The following is a 10,329-nucleotide window of genomic DNA, read 5'->3' as shown; positions in this document are numbered from 1 at the left end:
TTATTACTAACAGCATGTAGTGGGGATTTTGTTTGGCGGTGAAGTAGTGGGGAACCGAAGTGCAGCCGCCTACATTCAGATAATTATAAGTCACGTGACATTCCAGCGGCAACAGCATTCTTTTAAAAAAAACACGAAGGCAACCCATTCCCGTATGTATTTAACCATAATAAATTAACCTTCGTATAAAATCAGGAGGGCATTGAACAATCATGATAAAATTAATTTTTGTTTATTTCTCTAGCAGTTTTAAAATGATTACGTTATGAAATAACTTCTAATTATTGTTATTCGTTGTAAATACACTTTTATAAAACTAAAATAACATTTTTTTCCTTGAAACAAAAAATAATAACATGCTTTGCTAAACACAGATTTGTTCTTGAAATTTTGCTATCTTTTCATTAATTTTTGTAACAGAAACCGAACCACCGATCGATTTTAATTGTGAACAAGACTGTAGCTAAAATAGTTACAAGCAAAATAATATACAGTAAAATATCTACTCTAAGATAACCAATATATTGTTATTTTTTCCTACCAGTTTTTCTAGATGGATAAATAATTATCTGGGAAGATCCACTTAAAACAGACTAGCACTTAATAACTGCTAAGTTAATATCAACACTGAGCAAGGCAGGTACACTAAGGAAATCAGCTGCAGCTGAAAATAAAATTAAAAAGTTTTATCGCTCTTTTAAGATATACAATTAATATTATAATTAATAATACCTTTTATAAATCTACAACCCTTGTCAATTTTATATTACATTATTCATTAAGTTAAAATATCTTTAGAGTAATATAATTGCAGTTTTTATGAAATTATTTCCAGATGAAATTCTACTTAAAATTTGTTACATTTCCTGTAAATAAGAACAAACTTGAAGGTAAGATAAATTTGCATTTCTTAGTTTAATTATAGAAATAGTTTTTCTTTACTGAAATATTTATTAATTTTGAAAGAGTACAGTAAAAATAATATTTTGCTGATTTTTTTTTTTTTTTTAATTATAAATTTGAAAATAAATATTTACTTTCTTACATGCATATAAAAATATACCATTTTTTTTTTTTTTTTATTTCAAACTTACTGCTACAATATAATTTAAAAAATATATCACGTGATTAAACAAATGCGATTAAGTTATATGAAAAATTTTTTTAATACATTAAAGATTTAATATTGGCCGGTATAATTGAAGAAAGTTTTTAACAAAATTATTAAAAATTTTTTTGATTATACTACGCAAATCTGGAGCAAAAGATACATATGTAATATTGAAAGCAGAATTTTTATTAAATATAACAAATAGCTCTCATATGCTGACTGCTAAAAATAGAAGATACATGGCGCGTAGCTGTTCCATGAAACCAGCGGGGATCTGTCCGACAAGATCAAAATACGATATTGCAGTCTGTAACAAATCAGTAATACTGTAAGACATTTGATACTGTCAACGCTATCTGGACGAATAAATCTGAACTAATAATAGGAACTACGAATAAAATTTAATAAAAGCTCGAATAATATATTTGCGCTATCTATTAAAACAAATGTCATTGAGTCTGTTCATTTGACCATTATTTTTAAATATTCATAAACTGTTAAACAAAATTAAACTTTTTATTCTTTTTTAATCATTACAAAGGTACTTTGTCCGGTTATTTAAAACAAATTACTTTAAATCTTCATGTAATAGTTTTTCGTTTCTTTTTAATCTAATAAAATTAACAAAACACTTCATAAAAAGTTTTTTTTTGTCTTCAGTCATTTGACTGGTTTGATGCAGCTCTCCAAGATTCCCTAACTAGTGCTAGTCATTTGTTTCGGTATACTCCCTACATCCTACATCCCTAACAATTTGTTTTACATATTCGTTGCCTGCATACACAATTTTTTCCTTCTACCTGCCCCTCCAATACTATACTCCAATACTAAGCGACTATTCCAGGATGTCTTAATGTGTGGCCTATAAGTGTCTATTCTTTTAGCTATATTTTACTAAGTGCTTCTTTCCTCATCTATTTACCGCAACACCTATTCGTTTGTCACTTTATACACCGATCTGATTTTTAACATTCTCCTATAGAACCGCATTTCAAAAGCTTCTAATCTTTTCTTCTCAGGTACTCCGATCGTCCAAGTTTCACTTCCGTATAAAGCGACGTTCCAAACGTGTACTTTCAAAAATCTTTTCCTGACGTTTAAATTAATTTTTGATGTAAACAAATTATATTTCTGACTGAAGGCTCGTTTCGCCTGTGCTATTCGGCATTTTATGTCGCTACTGCTTCGTCCATCTTTAGTAATTCTACTTCCCAAATAACAAAATTATTCTACCTCCATAATCTTTTCTCCTCCTATTTTCACATTCAGTGGTCCATCTTTGTTATTTCTACTACTTTCATTAATTTCGTTTTGTTGTTTATTTTCATGCGGTAGTTCTTGCATAGAACTTCATCTGTGCCATTCATTGTTACTTCTAAATCCTTTTTACTCTCGGCTAGAATTACTATATCATCAGCCAATTTTAGCATCTTTATCTTTTCACCTTGTACTGTTACTCCAAAGCAAAATTATTCTTTAACATCATTAACTCCTAGTTCTATGTAAAGATTAAAAAGTAACGGGGATAGGGAACATCCTTGTCGGACTCCCTTTCTTATTACGGCTTCTTTCTTATGTTCTTCAATTATTACTGTTGCTGTTTGGTTCCTGTGAATGTTAGCAACTGTTCTATCTCTGCATTTCAACCCTAATTTTTTTAAAATGCTAAACAATTTATTCCAGTCTATGTTACTGAATGCCTTTTCTAGGTCTATAAATGCCAAGTATGTCGGTTTGTTTTTCTTTAATCTTCCTTCTACTATTAATCTGAGGCCTAAAATTGCTTCCGTTGTCCCTATACTTTTCCTGAAACCAAATCGATCTTCTCCTAACACTTCTTCCACTCTCCTCAGTTCTTCTGTATAGAATTCTAGTTAAGATTTTTGATGCATGACTAGTTAAACTAATTGTTCTGTATTCTTCACATTTATCTGCCCCTGCTTTCTTTGGTATCATTACTATAACATTTTTTTTTGAAGTCTGATGGAATTTCCCCTTTTCATAAATATTACACACTAGTTTGTATAATCTGCCAATTGCTTCCTAACCTGCACTGCATAGTAATTCTACAGGTATTCTGTCTATTCCAGGAGCATTTCTGAAAAAAGTAAGCTAATATATTGTAAGCTATTTAAAATAGCTTACTAACTAGCTTTTTCAAATATTTGAAAAAAACTATTTCATTGAATCTTTGTACATTAAATAATTTTTTATACACCTTTTTGTTTTAGTATGAATAAAATTAACAATGTAATTTACTAAATTGTCGATCTCCGTGGAGGAGAGGTAGCTTCTCGGCCTGAATTCTGAATTCGAATCCCAGTTAGACATGGCATTTTTCATTTGCTATAAAATTCCATTTTCCAGGTGCAAGCTCCTGTGGTAAATCAATTCATAAAAAAATAATTTATATGTTCAATGATTTATGATAAAAAAGTTTTGATTCTGTGACATTTAAATAATTATTTATTTTCTTTATTTATTATTTTTGTGAAGATAAATTTCTTTAGAAAACTCAAAATTATCACTGTAATATTTACATTGTAAAATATCAGCCTTTTTCTTTAGAAGCTTCTCCAGTTTAGAATACAACCAGTCTTAAGGGATAGCAATTGAGTTGACTATCTTGGGTATTAAATTTGAAAGGGCCTGAAATGAGAGCAATAATGTCATTTAGGAAAAACAGAATTAATCATAATTTACAAACTATTTGATTCTTCATAATATCTCTGTTTTTCAAATAAAATATAAATCAACTTGCAATTACAAACAAAACAGTCATCTGTATTAAATCTTAGCAGACATGAGGGATTCATAAAGAAATCGTGACTACAGTTCTTTAAATCAGTTAGTCAACCTATTTGTTTTGATTAATTAGCAAATTTTAGAAGATACTCTCATGTACTAACTGAAATTTTGAGTAGTATGATAAATTAATCAAAAAACAAGCAATAAAATGAAGTTTTCTATTGTTTTTAATAGTTTACATGAACAAAGAGCAACAGATTTGATTCTTTCCAGTATTCACCTACATAGATAGACTTGTTTATTTATTCAGATTGTCGTAGGTAAAAGAGTGATCCATCAGAGAGAGGTGTTTGTAGTCCTAGATGAATCCACAGAGGCATCTTGTTTCCTTCAATGTATACCTACTTAACAAGGTTTGTTTTGCATCTTGTTGCGCCTGTTCATAAGCAATTATGGAAGTAGATTTTGCCATGTCTTCATGTCTCAAGAGAGACAAGAAGTGGTTCTGACAAAAGAAGAAAGCTCTTTCTTGACCTTAGGTAGATGTGTTGCTCTTCATGAACAAAGAAAGGATAGCGAGAGTTTGATGTCTATTTCTTTTGTTTGCCTTCTATGGCTAAATTTCTTCGTATTTGTGGTGGGGTGTTTCCAAATGAGATGGTAGATCTTCCTGATAAGCATAGGTGTAAAGCATCTAGAAATGATCTGAAACCTCTCAGTAATTTCACATCTATTTGTTTCGTGTGGGATACATTTTTAATCGTTATGTACAATAATTAAACATAATAATATTTGCATCCTCAATGTGGAGATGGATCCCTTTAACTTAAAAAAAAATTCTATACGTCTGGCTCTGGTTTCAAATCCCTGTCAAATCTGGCATGTTTCATAACCAATAAATTTTCTATTCTAAACCCCATTTACCAGTTTTAAGTTTGTGTTATCATTATAAAAAAAGTAATAGATTTGGGTCAATGTTGCATTTGAGTAAATTATGGTAGAGATTTTCTGTCAAAATTAATTTGAAATTTTATATCTGTTTTTTCCACTAAAAATCATTCTTAATAATTTTGCAAAATTGTGGTGATGGTAATATTTTATGTGTAAAGTTACTTACTCCTTATAGAGAATACGATATTGTACAATTGTTTAAAAGGGAAACAAAATCCAGGGCTACCACGGAGCAAATTACTCCATGTGCATGAATCATAAGGGCGCAAAATTAGAAAAGGCAAACTTTAGATTTGTAGAAAATACTTATATGAAATTTTTTTTTGAATTGCCATATTTTCTATAAAATACACTAAAAATAAAAAAAAATATTTTTTACATAAATGAAACTGCTATAAGCAGCTGAATATTTTAAGATGTCTTTGACATTTTCATATTTTACACAACTAATCCTGTAAAAATGTATGATGATTGCTAATAACGCTTAAAAGCAACTATGGCCACCCAGTATATGTATTAAAAGTTGTATTTTACAACTAAGAAGTTATGTATGTCTGGGAAATCCCACAAGGACATGTTAACATTGACGCTGAATAAAGGCGATTATTCAGGGATTTTTTTAATACTTTGGGCATTGTTAATGCAACATAAAAGGATTGTTGGATCTATTTCAACAATATGCACTGCTGACAAAGATACTTCATTGCATTTAGTCAGACACTGCACATATGTGAAAACAAGTGCAACGACTTAGTATGGACCATAATATCCAAAGTATCAAACAAGCGTTAGTATTTGGCACTTCATATTTCTTTATTTAATTTGTGTAATGCAAGAATTTCATTACTGATTATTGCATAAATATGATTTTGACAACTTATCGAGTGTACTGCTGATTGTAATTTATTGTCCTGTTTTAGTGACTGTAAATTTCTTAATATTATTTGTTTATTTTTCAAAATTTTTGTCTATTAATTTTTAAGTAAACATAAATTAATTGAAAATGAATAGACAGTGAGTAGACAGGAATAGAAAATAGACGATTGATAGACATGTAAGTTAACTAAAATTTTGAAGATGTGAATTTAAAAAAAATCTTTAAGATTTTTTAATTTAATTATTTGTAATTATTAATAATAATAAAATAATAATTAATTAATAATATTAATTTAATTATTTTATTAAAAAAATCTTTAAGATTTTTTTATTTTATTGTTTTTCAGAAAAGTCTTTTAAGTTAATAATGCAACTTAAAGTTCTTTTAAGTTAAATATAATGCAATATTTTTTTGAACCAAACATTCATTTCCTCATTCCTATAAAATAATTTTTGTCATTTATACATTGCTCCAAAGTGTTTGATTTCATAAGTCTTGGGCAACAATATAACTTCCTTTGGATGGTCTCCATTTCAGATATACCTCATATGTTGACATTGATTTAATATCCTGGCACATTCTATTATGTGAATGTTCTTGGGTTTCATCTTCTCTGTAATCGGTTCATTTTTAAACCTGTCATGTAAGCTGCAAATATGTCTCAAAACAATCATTTTCATTGATCTCTATCTAACATAATGATTTCCACAATTCCTTAATACACATTTTCATTTTGTTATAGGTGTATTAATTATAATTGCACTCGTAGTTACATTCCCACCTCTAAGTATGAGCAACTTAAAATTTCAGTACTGTGAACAACTTTTATAGCGCTGTACCGAAACTGTAGATCCTACTATGGCTCTACTAAAATTTTTAATTTCTAAATGGGAATAAATATCCCATTAATAAGTTCAAAATTTAATTTCATCAATGTCCTATTTTGATCTAAAAGTAACTTATGTTTGTGCCTAGCGTGGAGATGGGTGAGGATAGAACCGCTATCTTGGCATCAAAATGTTTCTACACTCAGTACGCATCAAAACTGTGGTAAAATCTTTATTAGAGAAGCATCAAAGAATAGAATTCTTATAAAATAAAAAATTTATGAGATTAAACATATATATATATATATATATATATATATATAAAACCCGCCGGGTTAATCTAGTGGTTGAGTTTAACCACTAGATTAACCCGGCAAAAACCAATCAAAAACCAGCTGATTTTCAAAGTTGAGATTTCTAAGGTTTGAGTCATTGTACAGGCAGTTCCTTTTATATGGATTTGAATGCTGGACTGCTGATACCGGTATTCTTTGTGGTTTCAATTAACCACATGTTTCAGGAGTAGTTAACCTGAATCTGTTCCAGATTACATGTTTACTAGTACATTTATACTTACATTTGCACTACATCAGGCCTGGCAAGCCGGTAGTGATAATTGCAATTACCTATGCACACACACCCAGACCTGGTAGCAGCTGGAAAACTGATTGGAAAAAACAACAACATTTTATATATATATAAATTATTTACAATATATACAAGTGAAATAATATTAAGATAAATGAATCAAAATACTAAATATAAAAAATAATTACAAAATGTCACAATTCAGGTGTTATTTTAGCATACGACAAGCCCCATCTTCTTACACTTCCAGCAACATTTTGGCCATCCCTATTGAAAATTGTTTCAGACGAAAGGGGCTGTTACCACTTTAAACCAATTCAATACTGCGCCTATTAAAGGAAGTATGATTTTTTTTGTCTTCGAAACCCTATTTTCCATTTCATATTTCATTAATTAAAACTTCATTTGGCTATAACTCTGGAACCGATGAAAATAAGTACCACTTATGATATATCGTTGAAAAATTCTCAATGAGGGCTTATTACTGTAGTTTAGAAAAAATCCAAAATCCAGATTTTTTTTTTGATTTTGAGCTTGTTTGGACACCTTTGGTTTAGTAGATTGCAATCAGAAGGGGAGGTGCACAACTAGGTGTTACAGCATTCCTAAATCCAAAATTTTACGGCTAATCGTTTTTGAGTTATGCAAGATACATACATATATATGTACAGTCACGCAGATACTAGTCAAAATGGATTCAGGGATGGTCAAAATAGATACACAACATGTATAATTCGCTTTCAGCTTAACCTAAGAACATGTTATAGTCTCAATCATTAAAGATTTCAATATCTGTACACAAAATGAACTAAATCGAAAAAACTGCAACGCTACATTACAGACCTCACAATTTGTCATTAAGCTAGATCAAAACCCTTTAATTGTTGTTTTTGAGAGCGTATCTTAAAAACAGTAATTGCAATTATTATTTTTAATAAATAATTTTAAAAATTTGAGGGGTGCTAGAAAATCTTAGTAAAAAAGTTTGTGAATCAATACATTAGTGTGAATCAATACATTAGTGTGAATCAATACATTAGAACACCTGAATTGGGTGGTGGCGGGAGAAATGCCAGTAAATCCAAATGCCCCCAGACTACATTGATCATGTTTTCCTCGTAAGCGACACGATGTTGTTCTTGTTTTTCAACAGTATAAGAATGTGTAGGAAAAGAATCACTTATGCATAAACAATAGAAAACTGGGTGAAGGATTTGTGATTAGGAAATTTTTCTTGATATTGCATTTTTATAGCCAAGTTACCATTGCAATAACCAAAAATAAAAATTATGTCAGTGATTCCTCATTTGAAAACTGAAATGGCATTTTCAGAACGTGGAACACACACTTCAACTTCATACACACACACACACACTGCACAATGGACTACAACTTTTAAATCAAACTTTTTTGTGTAGACAAATTGTGATTGTTGATCAGCTGTTGTTAACACTGCCAACTTATGAAATAAAAAAAAACATTTATTTTACCATTAATATATTTTTTCTTTTCAACAACTGTGGATAAGGTTATTAAACTGATGTTTTATGTTACTTCTCTTCTGTTGATTTTATTTTTGTTAAATGAATTTATTTCTACATATTTTCGAATGTTAAAAACATTATTTTTTCTGTTTAAAAATTAATGTATTTTTTCAGCCACGTTTTGGATATTTTGATATTATAACAGTTCATATTTTGTAACATGTGTTTATTTTGTAGTTGAGTTTACTTATATCATTTTAGTTCAGAATTAAATTCTCTACGAGGTATTTCAAAGTATTGACGTATTTATTACCTATGTAACATTATTATTTTCATAAAACATAAAAAAATGGGGTTTTTACCACAATTATTTGTGTTCTAGTCTAGTTTTCTTAAAAACTTTTACAGAAATGGTTCTGAAACCTATTTTGTTAAATTAGGTCAAAAACCATAAGAAACTATCACGCTTACTCTTTTAAATTGGGTTCCTAAAATTTCAGTTTGGCTTTATTTCACTCTTTGCCCAGGAATCATAGTGAAATCAATCACCAGCTGTAACTCGCTATCGAAGCGTTTCCAGACCCATGTTTATATAAACAAAAAAAACCCATGGTCTACAGCCGTCGGTTAAGCTATTAATTTTTCGTAACTTTATTTTTAACTTCTGTTGGCCAGCACAGACTTCAAAAGTAGTTTGATGTAATTAATTATATTTTTTAATAAATAAAAATATTATTATTTGTAACTTTTTAGTACTATTATTTTTTTAAGTCGCCTTTTATTTTTACTTTAAAATTATTTTTTATTTAAATACGAGTGATATTTTTCATTGTTTTTGGTAAAATTTATTTATTTATAATACATTATTTAATTTTTATAAGAAATAAAAAATGTGTAATCATTAAATTCTATTTACATAGAAATGAATGAATACTTGTATAATTAAACATTTGTCATCTTTTAATGAAGGAAACTTTGTATAAGTTCTAATGAAATACATTTCATTTCAACCTGTACTTTAACAAAGAATTGACAACTGTTCATTTTTAATGTTTTTTATGATTGTATCTTGTTTATCGCTTGTAAAAGAATTATATTTTTCCAATGGATATATTATTATCACATATAAGTGTAGCATTTGCTTTTTTTGTTTTTTATTTTGGTTGTTGATGGTTTAGATAAATCCATATAGATCTTTTGGAAGTTATTTTACAGCATACTGCCTGTAAATTTACGTGATAATACAATTTTTACTTACATTTTAATTTTTCTATTAGTATATTTATTCAAGGACTTTCATTCGCTTAATTTGGTATTACTTAGTTAATAATTATTTTATAACTATTTTGTCAATTTTCAGAAACTTCTGGTGTCAGCTAGAACAAAATATAGCAAGATATCATTTATTAGGTTCTATTATCTTCTCAGTTATACATTTATACATTGTTTATTGAATTCAAATTTCAAATAGCTACATTCCTTTTTATTACAATTCACTTAATATATATTTTTTCTTCAATATGTTTTGATATTTTTTTGTTCATTTTACAGTTTCTGATAAAAAGTTTACTCAGAAATTTTGAAATTTCAACCATAAGTGATTATATATAATTTATTAAATGCAATTTTTAATGTAATTTACATAAATTACATAAATGTAATTTACGTAAATTTCTAACTAACCACCAATGGTAAAAATGTAACCTAAATGATGAAAACTACGTCTATTATTTATATAAAAAG

Source organism: Lycorma delicatula, chromosome 12 (genome assembly GCF_047948215.1).
Source record: "Lycorma delicatula isolate Av1 chromosome 12, ASM4794821v1, whole genome shotgun sequence".
In the NCBI taxonomy this organism is placed as follows: Eukaryota; Metazoa; Arthropoda; class Insecta; order Hemiptera; family Fulgoridae; genus Lycorma; species Lycorma delicatula.
This window is presented reverse-complemented; position numbering follows the sequence as displayed.